The sequence below is a fragment of the Mustela erminea genome, chromosome 1 (assembly GCF_009829155.1).
Source record: "Mustela erminea isolate mMusErm1 chromosome 1, mMusErm1.Pri, whole genome shotgun sequence".
NCBI classification, from domain to species: domain Eukaryota; kingdom Metazoa; phylum Chordata; class Mammalia; order Carnivora; family Mustelidae; genus Mustela; species Mustela erminea.
Window position 1 is genome coordinate 89899038 of NC_045614.1, and position 21802 is coordinate 89920839.

At 40.0% G+C, this 21802-nt stretch overlaps 1 protein-coding gene and 1 long non-coding RNA gene across 5 annotated transcripts in view; one reads left to right on the forward strand and one right to left on the reverse strand.

The window, feature by feature from the left end:
* Nucleotides 1-21802, reverse strand: part of CPNE4 (copine 4) — a 468028-nt gene that overhangs the window by 421735 nt on the left and 24491 nt on the right. The window lies entirely within an intron of this gene.
* On the forward strand, nucleotides 7005-17414 carry LOC116584579. Of its 3 annotated transcripts, XR_004283243.1 has the most exons (4): nucleotides 7005-7289; nucleotides 7517-7696; nucleotides 15822-16019; nucleotides 16293-17414. It is a non-coding gene; the product is annotated as an uncharacterized LOC116584579 (long non-coding RNA). The 3 variants fall into 3 exon arrangements; XR_004283241.1 differs by having other exon boundaries at nucleotides 15822-17414; XR_004283242.1 differs by having other exon boundaries at nucleotides 7569-7696; nucleotides 15822-17414.

Here is a 21802-nt window from a genome sequence, read left to right on the forward strand (position 1 = left end):
TAAGGTGAGTTTTGTGGTTATGTTTCGTAAAATATATTATCCTATATAAGAAAAAGTTGACGAGAACTCCAAGCTTCGAGTGTGATGGAATTACAGTTTGAAATGCCAGCTCAGTTGCTTCTCAAAGCGTGGCTCCTGCCCCAGCAGGAGCAGCTGCACCATCTGGCAGCCACTCCAGAACTGTTGAACCAGAATCTGCATTTTGAACAAGATTCCCAGGCAACTCCATTTGTATGCACGTTCCAGTCTGAGAAGTTGGTGTGATTTTCACCTCCAGCCCTTCCCCCCAAACAAATCACTCTTCTCCAGAGACTCTTCCCTTATTTAGGCAGTAAAGTGCAGGTAAAGGAAATTAATTAAATTCTTTCAAAGGTTTGTTTCTTTGGGTGAGCCTTCTATGCTGAGCCCCTAAAACTCTCTCTGAGGCCTGAAGGAGTTAAAGCAGCTAGTTAGCTTTTTAACACCTACTGCTCCCTAAGGACCTAAACTTCTAGAGTAGCATATATACTTCACGGCAGACACACCATTGAAAAAAAATTTTTTTTCTGTAACAAAATGGTATTTGTAGAGAAAAGCAGTTATTCAATGTGAAAAGAGAAGGATTTTAACCAAAATCATGATGCCAAATAATTTTTAAACAGAAACATAGGTGCAGTGCCCTCCTTACTGTTCAAACTTTTAAGATGCCATTCTTCATTCCTACCTCACAGAATAATTTCTTCTGATGTGGCTTTTATTTTATCTGTTCTTGAAGCAGAATTCTTTCGCTCTCTCTCTCTCTCTCTCTCTCTCTCACACACACACACACACACATACACACATTCTTTTAAGGGAGCTGCAACACTCGGCTATTTCAAGCCCAGGTCTTTCCTCATGGGTCTCTGAATGCTACACTCTTCTCAGGATTCTGTAGAGGACTTTTGCCTCTACAAGACTATATAAACGTCCTATATAGGACCTCTACAGGACCATATAAAGGCCCTGGAGTTGAACATGCTTCTTTGCTTTCCTTCAGAATGGACATTCACAGAGCAGAACAGGCTCTGGCCTCTCGGATCTTGATACCTACACTTTCCTGGCCTTGACATAAGCAAGATGTCTCAGGGTGAGAGAAGATACCATAAAAATGAGACTGTTCTGGAAAGAAACTGGCCAGTCTTTGGAGAGCCTGAGAAGAACTCAGAAACGGCCCAAGAGCCCAGCGTCATGGGAATCTTCCCAACCTCGCTCATGGCCTAACCATTCCCAAAACATTATCTCCACAATGCATGATGACTGCTTTCTGATGCCTTATAATTAAATAGTTCCATATACCCATCACCTCAACATGGTCTCTAAGAGAAGCCCAATTCCCTGCTTCACCAAACAGATTATTTCTAGGGGCACCTGGGTGGCTCAGTCAGTTAAGCATCTGCCTTCGGCCCAGGTCATGATCACAGGGTCCTCAGATTGAGCCCTGCATTGGGCTCCCTGCTCAGTGGAAAGCCTGCTTCTTCCTCTCCTACCGCCCCTGCTTCCATTCCCTCCCTCCCTGTCTCTCTCACTGTCTGTCAAATAAAGAAATAAAATCTTTTAAAGAAAAAAAAAAAACAGATTATTTCTAACCAGAGAATTGCTATTGTGGCACATTCAGCAAGTAGCAACTCAGAATTTGTGGTATTTGATGATGTAAAAGAAACATTACAGAGAAACATTATGTAGAAACCACTGGTCAGGAAACTGTCAGCAACATATGTGTTATAGCAAGGACCCCACAGACCTCATGCTGCTGAATTTGGGAGAAGTGGAGTTCCTGTCCAGTACCTGATGTTCATCAGCATGCTCCATTTTTTGTAATATGCTGTTGATCAAGCTAAACCTCAGCCTTTTCCCTTCTTGAAGTAATTGGCTGTGAGTCATCCATTTGCAGAGGATACCACGAAATGCTCTCTGTGTTTGGAAGAAATTAAGTGCCTGACTTAATCCACGTGTCTTCCTTTGGAGTTTTAATTATTCATTTCTCCATGAGAGCAAAAGGTTGGATGCTTTGGGTTATTTATAGCTGGGGGATTGTGGAAGAACACAGAGAGTAGGAGGAGAGAGAAGAGAACCAAAGGAGAAATTCCATTAAAAATAAAATGAACTCGGGCAGGAAGGCAGAGAGGCTGGAGATGAAAAAGTCAACAAGTAGGAGGGGAAGGAATCCGTGCACATGGTGAAGACCGAGAAAGTGGAGCCATAGAAGGAGAAACTCAATAATGTCAGAGTGAGATGGAAAAAGTCATAAAGAAAGGAAGGAGAGAGAGCCCAGAGATGGGCACAGAAGAAAATTCTCACACCAGGAATGAGGGTTTTTATTACAGCCTGGTATTTTGATCATTGCCTCTCAACCCTGCTATTGTCAACCTGCAGTGCCCAGATGTGATCTGATCAGATTGGACTGATGGTCCTGTAGGACAGCAGAACTCCATGGTTTGGAGTTACCATGGAATCCCAAGCTTCCTGGGAATTCACTGTCACAGCTCTATAAGCCATGACCTGTTGGGGTTTTTTTTCGTTTTTTTGTTTGTTTGTTTTTAATTTAAGTTAGGAGGAGATAATTAAGGCATGGCCACATCACTTTGGAAAAGCATCTTCTTGTCCAGAAATAAAGCAACCCAAATTTCAGGAGGTCTGGAAAGTTTGTACTACCATTTTTGAAACATTCCAAAATGTCCAAAGCATCTGCTCAAAGAATCACAGGACCCTACTGCTGCTGATGAGAACGGCTGGGTCACACCAAATACTATTACATGGAAATAATAACACAGGGATAGGTCTAGGGTGAAGGTGTTGTCATAAGTGCTGACATTAATATTATTACTGCAAATGCCTGAAGATTCCCTCCCTCCACCATGGTTAGATGTAACTAACCTATTTTCATATAAGGTCTTTGGATTTCTAACATCCCCTCAACTGTCTGATTCACTTGCCTGAAAAAATATTTCCCAGGATATGAAAAGTCTGTTTTTAACCAACAGTGGAAAGGGCAGACCACTCGGGAATGAAATTTTCAGACATTGCAACAGCTACTGTTATCCTAAACATGGAAACAAATTTGACAGATCAGATTCTGCCCAAACAGTCTTCCTCCTCCCTGCTGCACAGACGCGTCCTCAGAGCTGAATATGCTACAAGCAGCAACAGGCAAAGGGGCTCCTGAGAAATGGTCTATTTGAAGATGCAGCATCTAAAATCCATTTAGTTTTCCTCAGTCTGGAAGCAACATGACCTCGATAAAGTCTCTAAAATTCTCTGGCTTATTTTTCTTTATTTTTATGAATATAATGAAAGGACTTACCTAGAAGAGAGAAAAGATACATATTTTATAGATGAGAAGACCGGCACTTCAAAGACCCATAGCTAATGTTAGTGGAACCAACACACAGCCCAATATCTTTGATTTCAAGCACAGAGCTGAAGTTTCTTTTATTATGTACAATATGGAGAACATTTTTATAGGTAGAGGGAAGCCATTTTAGATGGAATGTCCAGTACACTGACAGGTATGACTATTTTAAAAATTAGGTTAATGACAATAAAATGGTCAGATTTGATAGGCACTTATATGTGAGGTCACAGTGTTAGCAAACAAGATCTTGCAAGCAGCAGGAAAAGAAGGTTTTTGAGGAGGAAACTGGCATAATGAGAGTGCTGTTTCATGAAAAGCAATATGCGTTTCCGGAGCAATGGTGACATCAGTGACAGAAATAGGGACATCCAGAAAATAGCCAGTTTGGAAATAATAAGGTGAGTTTGATTTTCTGCCTGTTGAGTTTGAAAAGTGAGTATACCATACAAAGAGAAATATTTCTTAGGAAACTTGAGATATTGAAAGCAGAGGAAAAGATTACGCCTACAAATATCAATTTAGTAATCACACGAGAATATGTCATTATTGAAACTAAGAGACTAGTTAGTCTTTTAATTATCCAGGATCCTTCAGTTATAAGCAACAGAAACCCACTCAAGACCACTTAACAAAGACACGTATTGGAAGGTTATGAAGAAAGTCACAGAAATAAATTATTTCCTCCCTTCGACATGACTGAAAGAATTGTTAGACTGGAAATAATATCTAGATTCTTATCTTGGTTTTTCCACTCATTACCTGTAAAATTTTGATTGACTTACTTAATATTCCTTAGTTTCCTGGTCTTTATAAATAAAGAGGTAGAATCGGGTAATACAGAAGATTCATCTTAAGTCTGGTGCTCTCAAATATTTCTGTTTTCAAGAACTATTTTCTGAGATACTAGGAAAGAGTTTCCCTAGGAAGAAAGAGTGAGATTTGGGGAAAAAAAATGGAATTAAAGGACTTTTCCTGTAATGCAGGGGATTATCTGTGGTAATGCCTACTAGTCTTCTAAGTTCTGTCTCACTAAAGCAATTGGCATTTCTAAGTCACACAGTCAAACTAAAAATAATCTCTTTTCAGAAAGTTCAACATTAGACATAAAAATCCAAACTCTCCACAGATGTTATTTCTACCATGCCCTCGCTTCTAGAGTTGTAAATGATAAGTCTGATGCCAGTCTGATTCTCTTTTTCTCTTGCCATTAACTTCTGCATAATTGGAAGCTTTTGATAGTTTTGTCTAGATTTAGGGGAAAGCCAGGAGCTCTAAAAGCATAAGCTAAATGAATGTTCTTTTTATTTATTTTTTTAATTAAGACTGCTCAGAACTCAGTTAAGGACCTTCAATTTATAGACTCAAGTTCTTCTTCAAACTAAGGAAATTTTCCTTTATTATTTTTTTAAATTAATTTATTTTTTTTAAGATTTTATTTATTTATTTGACAGAGAGAGAAAGATCACAAGTAGCCAGACAGGCAGGCAGAGAGAAGGGGGGAAGCAGGCTCCCTGCTGAGCAGAAAGCCCAATGCGGGACTTGATCCCAGGACCCTGAGATCATGACCTGAGCCGAAGGCAGCAACTTAACCCACTGAGCCACCCAGGCGCCCCCTTTATTATTTTTTTTAGATAACTGCCTTTCTTCCATCTGCTCTTTTGTAGACCTCCTGGAATGCCTATGTTAAAGTCCTCAGACCGTCCTCTGGGTCTTTTAGTATTCCTCATTATTTTAGTACTTTTGAACCCTTACTTTGTGCTTTGAAATATTTCTTCCCATTCAACTTCCAAGCCACTCTTTTAGCTCTTAATAGCAATTATTTTCGCTTACAATTGAACTATCACATTTTCAACATAAAAAATAACTTTAAAATTCCAATAACTCTTTTTTATGCTATAAACAAATCTTCCTAAATACTCTTTATCACTGGTCATCTTGCATCCCTAATAGCTCAATTTCTCTAGGCAACATCAGTCTAGATACTCCACTGGGCCCTCTTCCCTAGGGCTACACAATAATTTCCTTTGATCAGTTACAACTGAAAATCTTCCCTACTCCTCCTACCCTCCAGCAAACAGTGGAATATGTGGCAGTCACTGTAGGCCAGTGAAACACTAGTTAGTAACGGCTTATCTTTTATTCATTCTCCTAAGGGAAGCTTCTCTACACCCAGACCTTCTGAATCATAAGAGTTAGTGGTCTCCTGGACTCAAGGATTTAAAGGATTTCATCATGTCCCCTTAACTTCCTGGAAGTCATTCGGGGTCCAGGAAGATCCATTAGGCTAATCAAAAACCACACTTGAACTCCTTGTTTAAGAAGGTCCTTTCAACTCTCCTATATCAACATAGTCATTTTTTGCCTATTTTGGCTGTGTGTTTTTTGTTGTTGTTGTTTTTTAATTTTTTTGTGTTTTTTGCCCTTGGCTCCCTGCATTCAGATTTCCTAGACCTTATGTGGCCGAAAGGGCACTAATGTCCTGACTTTGCTCTCTTATCCAGAAGTTCCACAGAAAGTAGCCTCAATTATACCTCTGATTTCTGCCAGCTTGCTGATCCCAGATGCCACTTGACTCAGTAGAAGTAAATGGGAGTTGAGAGGAAATGATATGAAGGATACACATTCAGGCTGCCATCTTCCATAATCCCTTATCTTAACATGGCCCTTAAACTCAAAAATTTTTAAAATACAATCGAATAGGAGCACCTGAGTGGCATAGTCAGTTAAGCATCCAACTCTTGGTTTAGGATCAGATCATGAGAACAAGGTCCCCCTTGGGCTCCGTGCTAAGCATGGAGTCTGCTTGAAATTCTCTCTCCCTCTTTCCCTATCTCTCCCACTTGTGCGCGCGCACACACACACACACACACACACACACTCGCTCTCTCAAATAAATAAATCTTAAAAAATAAAATAAAATACAATTGATCAGATAAAAGTCTAAGTTTCTAAAAGATATAAAGTGGGGTGATTATTCACATTACAGGACAAACTCTGCTTCACAAAGTATTGCAGTACAGATTAGCGGGCACCTCATTTGAATTACAATAGCCTGATTAAAAACAAACAAACAAAAATTCTCCACAGGTGCTGGTTTTTCATGGTATGTCTATTGCAGAAAGAGAAATCCAGGTTAGTTTCCCCTCATCCCTCATCAAGCTACTCTAGATTGCCTTAATACTATAAATTTATCTTTTCCTCAAACCAAGGACTTTACCAGACATTATTGGATTCAAATTATGCACTAAGCAGTTCCTATTGAGAGAGGAGCACCAAGTGTTGAGTTATTTAATAGTGAAAGGCACAATGGAAGATGGCCACTCGAGTTAGGTCTCCAAATAAATGGATTCTCCACTGGGCACTGTAGCATCAGACTAGGACTGATGGGGGTAACATTGGTTTGGGGGATATGTACAAATATAATTATAACTTGCTTCTTTTCATATCTCTGTTTATAATATCCAGGACACTTACATACCTGGGGCCAATGCAAAGAGAAGCTTTCTAGCTTCTATTCTATTCTATTCTATTCTATTCTATTCTATTCTATTCTATTGGAAGATTCTATTCCAATGTCCTCATTGGTTGTCCATTTCTTCCGTGGAGTATACATTCAGGGATTCTCTTCTCAATTAATATGATGAGCAGATCCAGTTCAGTTCTCTGCTCCTACATAATACAAGGTCAGCTAGATTGAGAAAGGGAAGACTTGGAGATATCATCAGGCATTCTTTCTCTCTTGTCCTTCTCTGCCACTCCAGGAACTCCAAGAGCATAGAACTGCTGATTTTTCCTGTCTTTGAACTTCAAAGATCCCCTGTTGCTGTGGCTACAGGCATCCTAGATAATAATCCATAAGCAAGACAAGAAAACCATGTCCAATTGCTAACCCCACTGTGTGTAGTAATTACCCTCTACGGTAAGTGCTTCTTTCTTCACCCTTACCCCCTTAATTAGTATGACTACCAAGAACTATATTGGGAGAAGTATATTTTAGCACTACTAAACATTAGATTAATGACCCAGTGTGGTCATATGACAGCTTACCAGTGTGTTTTCCCATTTGCTACCAACAATTTCTCCCTAGATATCAAGGCACATAGGGCAGATGCCTCATATCACAAGCTGTGACCCATTTTTATTCAGGTTTTGAATATGTTAAGAAATTGAATTAACTGCCTTCATCTGACAATGGCAGGAAAGAAGAAATCTTCTGGAGTGGCATTTTCTTAAGAGTTTCTGATCCACTAAGAAACGATTCCCATCTATTTATTCATCATATACACAGTGTGCACTTGCTATGCGTTGGGTACTGAGGATAACACAGTGAGTACGATGGATGGAGTTGTAGCCATTTGGAATTTAACTGTTCTTTCCTGTATTCACTTCTTCATCAAATGTTTACTGAGTGCCTATGGTATATCATGCCAATGTTGACCATAATGGTCAACTAATTTAGATTATGGAATGAGAACAGTAGAACAGATAGTCCCCATCCCTAGTTTATGTTATAATGGAGGAAAGAGAAAATTACCAAATTATAAGAAATGCTATGCAGATTATTAAAATAGCGTGATGCTCTAAAGATAGACTATGGTTATATAGGAGGGGTGGTCAGGGAAGGCTATGATCTGAGTGATACCAAAGAGGCAGTTACATGATGATAAGGGACAAAGGCATTTTATACACAGAGAAGAGCATTCCAGACAAAGGAAAGAACTAGTGTAGATGCTTTGCAGCAGGAAAAACCTCAGTGTGTTTGAGGACAAATAAGAAAAACAATGTACTCTGTAACCCAGAAATCTCAATTCTAGATACTTATCTAGGGTGAAAAAGATAGCTTTGTACACAAATGTACATGAACAGCAGCCTTATGGTTAACATGCAGCAACTGGTACAGGACAAAATGTGTACAGCCATGAAGCAGAATATTACTCAGCAACGAAAAAGAATGAGCTTGTAAGGACATGGATAAATCTCAGGAACATTGTGTTTAGTGAATGAGTCTCATATAAAAGACAGTACATATGGCATATCTCTATTTATATGAAGCTCCAGAGAGGAAAAAGAAATCTATGATAGAAAATCTCAGAATGGTGGTTGCAACACTGGATTCTAGTTGATAAAATTAGAAGAAAATGTACTGATGTCTACAGTTTACTCTGAAATGCACCAAAATATAAGATGGATTAATAGAAGAGTAAACAAAGGGATAGATATGTTATCTATTCAACTAAAATTGTTAACAGTAGAACCTAACTCATAGGTACATGGGTGTTTACTGTAAAATACTTCCAAATTTCCTGATATTTCCATTTTTTCCATAATAAAAGTTGGGGAAAGAAAAGAAGGTCAGTACAATTAGAGCACCCTAATGTGATGGCAACAAGTATTAACTGACTCATCCACACAAGGAAAAGTATTTCACTATGACGTTTTTGGTCAAAAATAATACTTCTTTTCTTCCATTCAATGGGTTTCATGGTTTCTAGTTCATAAATGATAAATTCTGTAGTCATATAGCATTTCCTCAATGCTGACTGATAGAGCAACAATATTCAGTGAATACTGAACCCTCTGCGCTGGCACTGTGCTGAAAGAACTAGGGGAAAAAATAGGTATTATTTACTTCTGCTAACAAGAAGCTTGCAAAAGTAGTTGGGAAGATTGGGCCAACTTGTATGTAATCTTCAGAGAACAACCTGGGAGAGATAAAGCAATAATGCTACCATGAAAAATGGGATTTAAAGAAAAAAGCAATTGGCAAAGAGGAAACTGGAGTGGACCCACAAAGACAGATAACCTGGATTTATCTGCAGAATTTAAATAATAAGTGGATAAAAGGCACTTTTTGTGAAGTCTTCCAGTCACAACGTGATGTTTATAACAACTTATTATGTGTTGACCTGTGCTAAGAACATTATATTAATTTAATTTAATAAATACTTATCTTATCCCCAAGTGCTAGGGAAAAAACGGGGCACCATTTTTGTTTTGTTGTTGTTGTTGTTGTTTTATTTAATGGACCTTACATTCTAATTGGTCTAGGGGCAGAGTGGCAGTCAATAAACAAGATAAATAAAATATCCACATTAGTAGACAGTGATAAGAGCCAAAACAAAGAATGGAGCAGGGAAGGAGGATATAAAATGTTAAGGTGATACGGCCCTGCAATTGCACTGCTAGGTATTTATCCAAAGGATACAAACATAGTGATTCAAAGGGATACATGTACCCCAACATTTAGAACAGCAATGTCCACAAGAGCCAAATTGTGGAAAGAGCCCAGATGTTCTTGGACAGATGACTGGATAAAGAGGATGTGGTATATATACATACATATATAAGTGTACATATATGTGTGTGTGTGTATGGTATATATTATGAAATATATATATATATAAGATGGAACATATATATGATGGAATATATAATGGAATATTACTCAGCTGTCAAAAAGAATGGAAAATGGAATCTTGCCATTTGCAACAATCTGGATGGAACTAGAGCATATTACGCTAAGCAAAATAAGTCAGTTAGACAAAGACAAATACCATATGATTTCACTCATGTGGAATTTAAGAAACAAAACAGATAAACATAGGGGAAGGGAAGGAAAAATCAAATAAGATGAAAACAGAGAAGGAGGCAAATCATAAGAGACTCTTAACCATATGAAACAAACTGAGGGTTTCTGGAGAGGATGTGAGGGGGGGATAGACATTAGGAGGGCATGTGATGTAATGAGCACTGGGTGTTATATGCAACTGATGAATCACTAAATTCTACAGCTGAAACTTAAAATGTTAAGGTGAAGGTAAACATTTTAGATGAGGGAAATCTCATTGAGAAGAGAATTCTTGAGTAAAAACATAAAGGAATAGAGAGCCAATGATACGGGTTTCAGAGGAAGACATTTCAGGCAGCCAGAACAAATCACACGTGCAAATGTCCAGGCAGGAGTATTGCAAATATGTCAAACATCAAAAAAATGGAAGGGTGCTTTGGTGGCTCAGTTGGTTAAGGTGCCACTCTTGGCTTGGCTCGGGTCATGATCTCAGGGTCATGAGATCCAGCCCCATGTAGGGGTCCGCACTCAGCATGGAATCTGCGTTTTCCTCTCCCTCCCCTTCTTCCCATTATCTGCCTCTCTAAAAAACAAACAAACAAAAAAACAAAAAAAACTTTTTTCTTTTTTTAAGATTGTATTTGTGTATTTGAGAGAGACAGAATGAGTGAGAGAGAACACGAGCAGGGGTGGGGAGAGGGAGAAGCAGGCTCCCCACTGAGCAGAGAGCCCAACATGTGGCTCGATCCCAGGACCCTGGGATCACGACTGGAGCAGAAGACAGACACTTAACCAACTAAGCCAGCCAGGTGCCCCGAAAATAAATAAAATCTTTTTTTTAAAAAATGGAGAAGACATTATCTCATGTAATCCCACAGCTGTCAGTCCTATGAGCTGTGTCCTATTATCATCCACAATTTACAGATGAGAAAACTAAGGCATGGAAATGTTACCATAGCCTCAAATCTCAGAACAAAACCTCAGTAACATTAGTCATGACCATGTCAGAACAAAGTTGCTTTAACATACAGGTATAGTCTCTCTAATCTTCACTTTGCACCATAAACATTACCAAGAGAGAAAAGTCTAAGTGCCTATTAAAACCTGAGCAAGAAAGCAAAGCAAATTCAACTAAATCCTGATTACTAAATGATTTACTTGGCTGGCTAGAGAACAAGAAAGGTCAACTAGGTTGACCAAAAGATGACTTGATTTGATTAATCTTACTGTCCAAGAACCAAAATAAAATGCTTTCCTAAAGGGACAGAGGGAAAATCTTATCCAAGTGTGATGAGTAGATCATGTCAGGAATGTGGCTGCTTTAATCAATACACCACAGATGAAATGATAAAGGCAATCTGTCTGCACATGAAAACTATAAGTACATCACAAACATGATGTAGCAACTGTTACAAACAGAAACCCAAAGCCTCCTGACCTGGTCCGGAGGAAATAGCTGGAGTCATGCAGTTCTCAGCATTTAAAAAGAAAAAAGAAAAAAAAAAAAATCCATGCATACTGAGTACGTGACTCCGAGCAACAGTTCTTAAAAACAGCTCCATGCCTGTATGAAGAGATGGAACATGGGCCTTAAGCCTTCTCCTTCCAAGCATTCCACGAATGAAAGGAATATCCAGACACTCAAGGGATGAATCCAGGCTAAAACCCACACCCATAGGCCACACCGCTGAGTCTCTCGAAATTATAGAAGGTTATTTATGGCTTGCCCAGTGCAAGAAATCATTGGATGTTAATTCTGGTAACCCATATGCAACTAAGCTCATTTTTCTAACTTCCCTAGATCAGCAGCTGCTGAATAAGATTTTTTTCCCATTTGTGATCCTTTCCAAACACTTCTATTTTCCTTAACCAGGTTATGCTGTTCCCAGGGAGTCCTGGGCTCCTTTCCGAGAGATGGTATCACCGCAGTCACAGCAGCGCCAGCTAATAAAAATCTGTTAGGCTGCCCATCTTGTCGTCACCTCTGGCACCCACATGCACTGTGGCAACATCTTCCCATGGCCGCTTTGTTGACTTCTCTTATTTGCCCCATCAGTCATCTCAATAGCACACCATGGCGTTCAGAATAGAATCTCAGAAGGCCCAAGACCAACTGCTGCAGAGATGGATATTAAATTAAACCCATGCCTTGGCAGAAAGCCTCAGAGGGACCCAAGAAGAAAAGGCAAGTGACACAGATCAAAGTTCTCATTAATGTGTAGCTGACTTGTCACTTTTATGGGAGTCTGTGTAAGGAGCTGAACAGGAATTGATTTAAACAGGAATACAAGGCAATGGTGTTCCAGAGAAATTTAATTTTTCTTGCCACTGTTAACCCAAATACCTAAGCCTTTAAAATTATTTTTATTTTTGGCCAAGTTAGATTACATTTGAAAAATATGAAATATGACATGAAAGTCTTTATGAAGCATCTTTCTGCATGAGGCACTGGCCCTTGTTTTCCAGAAGCTTACAGTTTAGGAAATGAGAGATGCAGGTTTGAGGTGAGGAAGCGTGCCTCTGTCAGGTCTGCAAAAACAAAATTAGCCAATGATGCCCATTTAGCAACTTAAAAAAAGAAAAAAACCTAACCATGAATCAATCTCTTTAAGAGTTATTTGTATCTCAGAGTCCACATTAAAACAATCATCTTGGGGGTACCTTCGTGCCACAGTCCATTAAGTGACTCTTGCTCTCAGCTCTGGTCATGATCTCAGGGTCCTGAGATGGAGCCCACAGCAGTCTCTGCACTCAGCATGGAGTCTGCTGGAAATTCTCTCTCCCTCTCCTTCTGCCCCTCCCACTCATGCTCTCTGTCTCCAATAAATAATTTTTTAAAATCACTGTTTATAATAAATAAAAATTTAATTAGAGGAATGCACCAAGCAATGTCCATCTGATAGGCTAATGATCCCCACGAAGACAACAGTGGTCCATTCATTAAACCCTCATTACTCAGTCTGGTTCTGCAATCAGCAGTCTCAGCACCTCCTAGAAACTAGTTAGAATGCAGACACGCAGGCCCACTCCAGATCTACTGATGCAGAATGTGCATCAGTTGCTGGGACTCAGGACGCACTGAGTTCAATGACTAAGTTGTGGTTCCTGAATGGAACTCATGGTCACGGACACCCACTGCTCATTTACTCATCATTGGCAGCTGCATACCATGAATGTACATGCTACTCTGTAGGGCTGTGGGCCACACGGATGACATCATGGCCGCTCATGAGGGACTCTACAGAGGTATGTCAGGGAACAGTGAGGCCATCTATCAAGATGGCAACTTCTCCATCTATTTTGGGTAATTCTCTCTAGTCAGGAGGTTTTGAGCTATTACTCTGATGAGCTTCTTCACAAACCCCCTGCCTGTCAGCTCCCACTCGGCAGACCCTAATACCTTGCCCTCCTAATTTGTTCCTGGGGAACAGGCAAGTGGAGCTGATTCTCCTCCTCTCTTGACTAGGATAACAGGCGTACGATGACCTCAAAATCTGCAGGACCATCTCTCTCCTACTTCCAAAGGAAGCCATCCTCACATCCTGCTTCTGGGTGGTCGGCCTTAGGGTCACTTTGAGGGCTCCATATGGGGTGATGTATCAGTGGGGACGGTATCCTGGCATGGTATGAAGCATCCTAATGGTATCTTTTTAGCACATATCCTGAGAGGCAAGTGATTAAATTAAAATTCAACTAATATCTCTCTTCTCCATCCAAGTTTATTGGGATCCAGGAAAATAAGAAGTTACTTGATGGAAGACTGTATGACTATACAGGTCCTGATTAAAAAGGCAAGGCTGCTGACAGTGAAGGGCCACAGAAACTGAGCTGCTGAAACTTGCCAGCCCAGCATTTTAATTGCAAGATGACATTCATCAGAAGATACCAAATTAACTAACCTGGAAGAGCAAAAGGGGACAGTGATGTGGGGACAGGCTGACCCTAATTAAACTGGATTTTTTGATGGGAAGGATGGTCCCATCATCTCTGAATGGCATCTCTCTTCCTTCCTGCTCTCTGCATACTTCTCAACACCATCAACACCATCTATAAGTTGTAAATGCCTTCAGAAGGGAAACAGAGCAAGGAAATGATCTATAATGAGCACATCTTAATTCCACTCTGTGAGACAGGAATACAAAAATACATACATCTAAATAATCATTCTATATCTGTATTTAAAAATGTATGTTTTTGCATATTATGTATCTAAACAAAACAACTAATGCTAATTGTTAGAAATTGACTTTCAGTATAAAACTTTTGGTAAAATTCAGAAAAGTATAGGAAACAAAATAATCATTAAGTTCAGAGATTATAGCTGTTACTATTTTGATGTACTGATTTTCAGTATGGGGGGGATGTGTGTGTGGAGAAAGAGACAGACATAGACAGCAATTGTCAGAGAGACAAAAACAGAGAAATTTGGGATCATAATGCATATAGTTTTATAATTTCTATTAATGCATACATATTATATTCTATTAAGTTCCCTTAGCAACATTTTATGAAGGATTTTAACAATCTGATAGAAAATATTTTTACACTGACATTAAGAAAAAAATCTCCCTTGAGTTGTAATTAAGAAAATAAAACAATTTCTCAAAACAGCACATTCTTGATGGTTTAGAAGAAATATCCTTTTTTAAAAATTGCACCTACTGGTATAGCCAACATATAGAAACTTCAAATAGCCGAATCAGGACTTGAGTCACTGTGGTTAAGCACATGGAGTTAAAATTAACATCACATGCCTGATGGAAGTGCAAATCCATGAAACTATTCTGAAGAAATATCTTGGTATTATAGCTGTTACCTTTAATTGTTTCCAAGAGTCAGTAGTAGGGGAAAAAAAAAAAAAAAAGAACCAATACCACTAAGGTAGAGTCTTCTGGGGCTCACTTATATCTACGTTTCCTCTCCTTCTGAGCTCAAGGGAGAATTCCTCTGCTCTACCTTCTTAGCAAATTGAGAGCATATGACCAATTTCAGCCAACAGAATGTGACCAGAAGCAACGTGTGTTTCTTCAGTGACCACTGCAAGACAGTGCCAACACCAGCTGCCCTGCTGTGGTGACTACGAAGGAGGCCTTGTATTGAAATGGCAGAGACAGAGATCAAGGGCAGTGCCTTGGATCACTGCTAATGGGGAACAACTGCCCTAGAGAGCTTCTCAGTAGCACTAAGCCATTGGGGTTATTTGTTAAGTTAGCTTAATCTATCTTATACTAATATAGTCACCAAAAGAAAGAAAAAAAAAAAGAATGTTCTATTCTGATCATATGTCCTATCACATACGCAGGATAGCTGTAGGCTTTACAGAAGATAAGGCAGGCAACAATCTGTTAAGGCACTCTTCTTCCCCATCTGTCCACCTGATAAAACAAGGTTGGTCAGAGTGTGTGAAGGGACCAAAAGCACGGATCTGGGAGAGCAGATCTCAGGGTCAGTTGACACTGACCTCCTATGTTTAGTAGGCATCTACTATGTCTAGTCTAGTCTAGTCTAGTGGGACCTACCACGAGAAAAACTGCTTTGTGGGGCTTCTAGGAATAAAGAAGTTAATCGGGGATAGTCCCTGCCTTCTAGAAATGTAAATTCTAACACAGAAGAAAACCATAAGAGTACAAAGATAGGGTGCTTCTAACAGCTGTGTGACTTTGGGGAGGTGACTTATCTTGCTGAGCCTCAGGTTCACCATCTGTCAAACAGGGATTAAAAACAGTACCTTCCTCACTGAAGTGCTATGAGAATAAAACATCTAGCACAATGCCTAGCACAGAGTGATAACTCATTAAATACCTACTACTGTTGTTTTTTATTTACTTTTTAGTTATCTGGAATATTATTATTAACACAGAATTGTTTCCCCTTCTATTCAAGGAAAGTAGTCCCTTCCTCCCTCCTGAGTGTTAAAATATACAATACATACAATACTATAGAAAAAGCACGGAATATGCAGAGACAATCCAGATATGAAAAACTGGAACCCATACCCGGGGTCACGTGACTTTTGAAGACTTCAGTTCTATCATCAATAAAACTGAGATAATAATATCATCATTTCAGGACTCTTGAAAGGTATTATGGAAATCAAGTGCGTAAGTCAGAAATACAAATTTCTTCCTCACTCCTCACCTTCTTCAAGAAAGATAACCAGAACAAAAGATGTAAAGTATCTTTACAACAGTAAGGACATTATCCCTAAGTATCCTACTGCAAAGCTGTATATACTGCAATTCCCTTTCCAAATTCCTATAAATCACAACCTTCCATTTCCTGAAACTTTGAAATTGTATTCATTGTTACTCACATTTTTTTAACCAGACACAAATTTTTCTTTTACCTTTGTAGTTCTATGGGTTGAGCTATTGTATTAAAAAGTTGATTGAGAAATAAACTGTCTTTACCAGCAACAAGCAATCAGGAGCCGTCAACTCTACCTCCTACAGATTTCTGTTATCACAGAGGGGCATGGAGCACTAGGATTTCAGGGGGACAGCACGGGGAAGGACTTGTTATATCACAATCATCAAGTCTTGAGAAGACACCAACGTGACCGGTTTACTGCTAACTCAGGGATAGAGATATTAAAAGTTAGTTATAGAAGAAACAGGACATTGGAACTGGGTAAATCTTCCTGCCAGAGAAGCTGAACCTATGCTTCAACAGCTCCTACTCTAACAGCTTCTCACATCAGCTGATCTAGATCTGTTCTTTTTTACTTTTTGTCAATAATACAAATGGTATGCCCACCATCTCTACCAGGTGGGGGGTTCTCAGATGTTTGATCCAAGCTTCTCTCACAAAGAGGAGGAAAAAAAGCCAAGAGCGTGATGTGATCAGGTAGGAGAAAACAGTGAGGGTCTTACAGAGTTTGCAATTTGAAGCCCAGGACCTGCAAAAGTAATCATTTCAGTATATTCACTTCTCCATTTTGACCCTAAAGACCTAAATATTGGGTTCAAAGACAAGATCAGACCCAAGCCATCAAGTTGAATTTCAAGAAGGTCTTTTCTCCTATTTCCCAAGCAGGAACTCTAGAATCAGAGGAGTCTGCATTCTAACTGGGAATCCCTCCCTTCACCCTACCATGTCACTGACTCAATTTGTGAACCTGAGCAAGTAACAACCTCCTTGAGTCCCAAATTCTATGCCTGCAAAATGGGGAAACACAACTTACAGAATGGAGTGTTAGGAAGATTAAATGAGATTGTATATGTGAAGTGCTTGGCAGAACCACTGTATATGACCATGCTAGTTGAACACTATCTCCACACTTTGAATGGCATGTCTTAAATTTGTGCAGTGTAAAACCTATACAACCACATATGGCAGCCCTTTTCCTTCATTCAACAGTACCATTCATTCTAACATTCAAAAACTATGTTCCAGGCACTATTTCTTCTCTCAGCCTCCCTTAATAAGCCTTAATGAATTATTCTTCTATAAATTTATTCTAAATAAATTCTTGGATTGCCATGACACCTGTCATGATTTTATATTTTCTGTCTCACAATCGAGTAATTGTTAATTACTCAACATACCCACCATATTGCCATATCCTAGTATTTCTGTTCATCGCTACATCCTGCTTCCCTAAGACCCAGCACAGAGCATGGCACAAAGTCTGTTCACAATGGATACTTCTGATTATGAATGACATATGTCTTTCCTGACTTCAGCATGGCTGAAGCCGACTTGGCTTGAAAACTACCAGCAAAAAAAGAGTCATTGTCTCTGCTTTCATTTTGAACCCCCAACCTCTAGATCACTCTCTGATACTTAATAAGTATTTAATAAATATTTATGGAATTAATGAAAAGCTTGAGACCTTGGAAATGTTAAGTAGAAATAGTTAGGAGCCCTGAAAGATGACTTACCAAATAAAGATTAAAAGAAATTTATTTTGGAATGGAAACCACCTACATTGAGTTCCAAGTGTGACATGGAGTATCAGGTATAACAGCCTAATAACTGAAGAGTAATCCAAGAAAATCAGCTCTGTCCCAGACTTGGTATCTGTTCTTCTTAATGGTTCATAAATTGATATTGTGATAATAATATTACTAATACTATTTATCAAGTGCCTTCTATGCTTTGCAACTTCAAATACATTATAACCAACCTTCACAACCATGCCAATATATATATATATATATATATATATATATATATATATATACCAATATATATATACCAATATATACCAATGTATATAGACAGACATATGTATGTCATACGTATGTACATGACATACATACATATGTACATACATACATACATACATATTTCTGTATATATACATACATACTGGCTACCCCTAACTGGACAAAGTTTAAATTACATGAGATGATAAGAATGTATTTAGCGCCATGTCAACACACAGCTACAAATTCCTGAGTGATAATTGTTAAGGCTCAAAAAAATGAGGGCAAAACAGAATCAACCGAGGTTTTAAGAGAAATTTACCAATAATATACATACATTCCTTTTTTAAGGGCAAGGAAACAGGCTCAGAGATGTTAAGTAACTCATCATGCCTTCTGTGCAGGAAATGATTGAACTGGAATTTAAAAGAGGCTCATCTGATCTCTCCATATGGAGAAATCAATCCATGTGCACATGTGTGCACAGGGACATGAAGGTACAAGCATGTGTACACCTCACACTGTTGCTACAGTTCAGGATATGCTCATAAACCCTTTCATGAGGAAGAGTTCACTGAAGTGAATTTCTAGACATTTTTGTAGTAACTTTATTTAGCTCCAAAACATATATGTTCTTAACATTTTACCCATTTAAGAAGCCTATTATCAATCCCCATGACAACATTACTGAGGAGAGAGACATCTCACTCTACACACAATTATGAAAATTCACAAGCTGTCCACTTTTCTGGCAAACTATGTCAATGACCTCCCTCACCTCCTGCATCCTGGGATTATTAAACTGGGATGCTGAACAGTTCAGATGCTACTCTGTGAGACATACCCCAGGCTTTTTATTGACCTGAAACTCTCTGGAGGTTCTGCACTCAGAAAACAGTGGGTCACTGCTGAGCTGCCCACGTCCTCTTACCTAATAGAAGGCAGAGCTCAACAGGATGCCTGCTTGGAGCCAAAGGTAAGTAAGGGCTGGCACTGTGCCACACGGCTGGTTGCTCTAGGTCTTTCTCTGTGGCAGATGTCAAGGTCTGCAGGGTGTTTTATTAAAGGAACAAAATGCAACACCTTCGAGACACCAGCCCTCTTCTCCGTAAAGCCTTGGCCTGTATGGAGTCAAGATCCCCCAAGAAACCCCAGCTCAGCTGCTCCTCGGGGTAGGGGTGGAGTCTGTTCCATAAGCTTCCAGGGCTCAACACACCCTGTCCCCTTCCCCCCATGCTTGTTAGACACCCAGCATGGTTTTCAGAGGCCATGTTGATGCCATATGTTCATGCCACTGAAGCGTTTTACTGCCTGAGCAGAGGCACTTAGCACAAGGAGGAGCACATTGTTTTTATAGCTGGTTGGCTCTTAATACTTCCCCAGGAGAATCTGGGCTCAAAGAGAGGGTGTCTGGGGAGTTTGGGAAGAGGCCAACAAGGTAAAGGTTAGTAAGGACACAGTTCAGAATGTCCATCAGGCAGAGAGAAGGGCAGAATTTTGGAGCAAAAGAAAAAAAATTAAGGAAGACATTAAAGAAATTATATACGCAGAGTTTTTTTTTTTCTTTAATGACATTATGTCAGTGACTCTCACTTGACCAGGGTTAATTTTCTCTCCCAGGGGATACTGAGCAAAGTGTAGAGATTTTTTGGGTTGTCACAGTTGGGCAGAAATGAGAGTGCTACTGGCACCTAGTGGGTAGGGACCAGGGATATGCCTCAGCATCCCACAGTGCACAGGACAGTCCCCAACAATGGGATTCTCTGGCCACAAATGTCAATAGTGCTGAGGTTGAGAAACACTGGGGTAATTAACACTGAGCAGATAAGAAAGCTCCCTTGTCCCCTGCAACATCACTGCGAATAATTAAATTAGTCGCATCCAGGGTCGTGTAGGGAAGCATCAGGGCAGAGTATTTAAAAGCAATATCATCTGAGTGTAAGATCTAGATTTAAATTTTAGGAGCAGAACTTTCTAGCTCTGCAGGCTTGGACAAGGTATCTAACTTCGGTGAGCTTCAGTTTCCTCTTCTGCCAACACAGGCCGAACTGGCTACCCCTAACTGGACAAAGTTTAAATTACATGAGATGATGATAAGACTGTGTTTAGTGCCACGTCAACACACAGCTACAAATTCCTGAGTGATAATTATTAAGGCTCAACAAAGTGAAGGCAAAACAGAACAAAACGGGGTTTTAAGATAAATTTACCAAGCATCTTGGAGATTTGAGGAAATTGGGGTTTGAGTTAAAAAGATCTCAAGGATGCTCAGATCTGCTGCCTCTTAGAGGGTTCTTTGGCTCCAGGGAGTCCCACCACTGTGTACTAACCCCCAACAGGCCACCTTGTTGGCCATCCTGGACTATGACTGTCCCACTGCTCAGCCCAGGTCGTTCTTATATCCAGATCTCTATTGCCACAGGCCAAGCCTAACCCCAGTGATGATGTGGTCGCACAGTGAAGACTATCAATACCTGATACTCGGGCACGAGTTTCCCTTCTGCATGGAGCCAGAGGAGCTCTGGTCTTTCTGTGATGTTCCAGTACTGAGCAGAATCAGGCCAGACTTAGCCACACCTGCCTTTGGTCTGACACCCCTCTGACCTCTCATAGCCAACATTTGCCTCAATGCTGCTACCTCCAGTCTTCAGAGCCCTGTCCTCAGAGCAACCCTGGAGCTTTCCTCTCTTCAAGCCCCATTTCCTGGCGCGTGGTTTTCCCTGCTGGCTTCAAAGGCACCCCAGGCAGGGGAGTACCACAGAGCATGAAGAGAAGTGCTTAGCCAGCCACACAGGCTGCCTCAAAAGGCCTTCAAATCAAAGAGATCAGAGATACCTTGGAAACCATCTAGCATCGTTTCCCCTTGCTGTTAAAACTGAAGCTCAGAAAGAAGGGACCAGGAACTGCCACTAGCCCATCAGGTCCCTTTGTGAAAATTAGAAATGGCACCCATCTGGATGAGGGCAGTCCTGAGCCAAGGTGAATTCACAGCTGACAAGTTCAAGTGGCCCAGATCTTAGGTCAAGACAGGTCTCACTGTGCACAGAACAATCCTCTGCAAAAGCTCTGGGAAGGGGTTTGCCCAAAATCACAAAAATGAATTGTCACAGAGCTGAGATCAGATGAACAACTTCTTAGCAGAGTCAGTTATATATGGAAAATGAGCAGCTGCTGAACTCTCCGCTGTCCTTGCAAAACAAGATTTATTGGTCAGAAAGTGGATTTCACAACCCAGCTACCTTGTGGCCCCTTTAATGACAGAAAGGGGGAAAGGCTGACAACCTGCCATGATGTGGGTTCCTTGAGGATAATTTATACATAGCTGGTGGCCCAGAAAAACTCAACACATTCTAAAGGAGTAAAGGGGCTCAGGAGCTGGAGAAGGGGAACTCAACTACCCAGTTCAGAGTCAAGACTTAAATATGCAAGGTCAATTCTCAAAGGATGGTCTTGTTTTGAAGTTGTAACGACGAGCATGGCATAGCTATAAAAACGGGAAATCACTTCAGAGAAGCCCATTAACTTTCCCACCATCTGAGTATTACATATTATTTTTGTGATGAGAAAAACATGGCATATTATTAGGGGCACCTTCAATTGGAATTAGAAGGGTTATTATATACTACAGCTTAAACAACATCAGTTTTCCTGAATGGGAACCAGTTGATGATGTCAACTCCCTTATATTGCCTTGGGACAAAAACATCCCCCTCT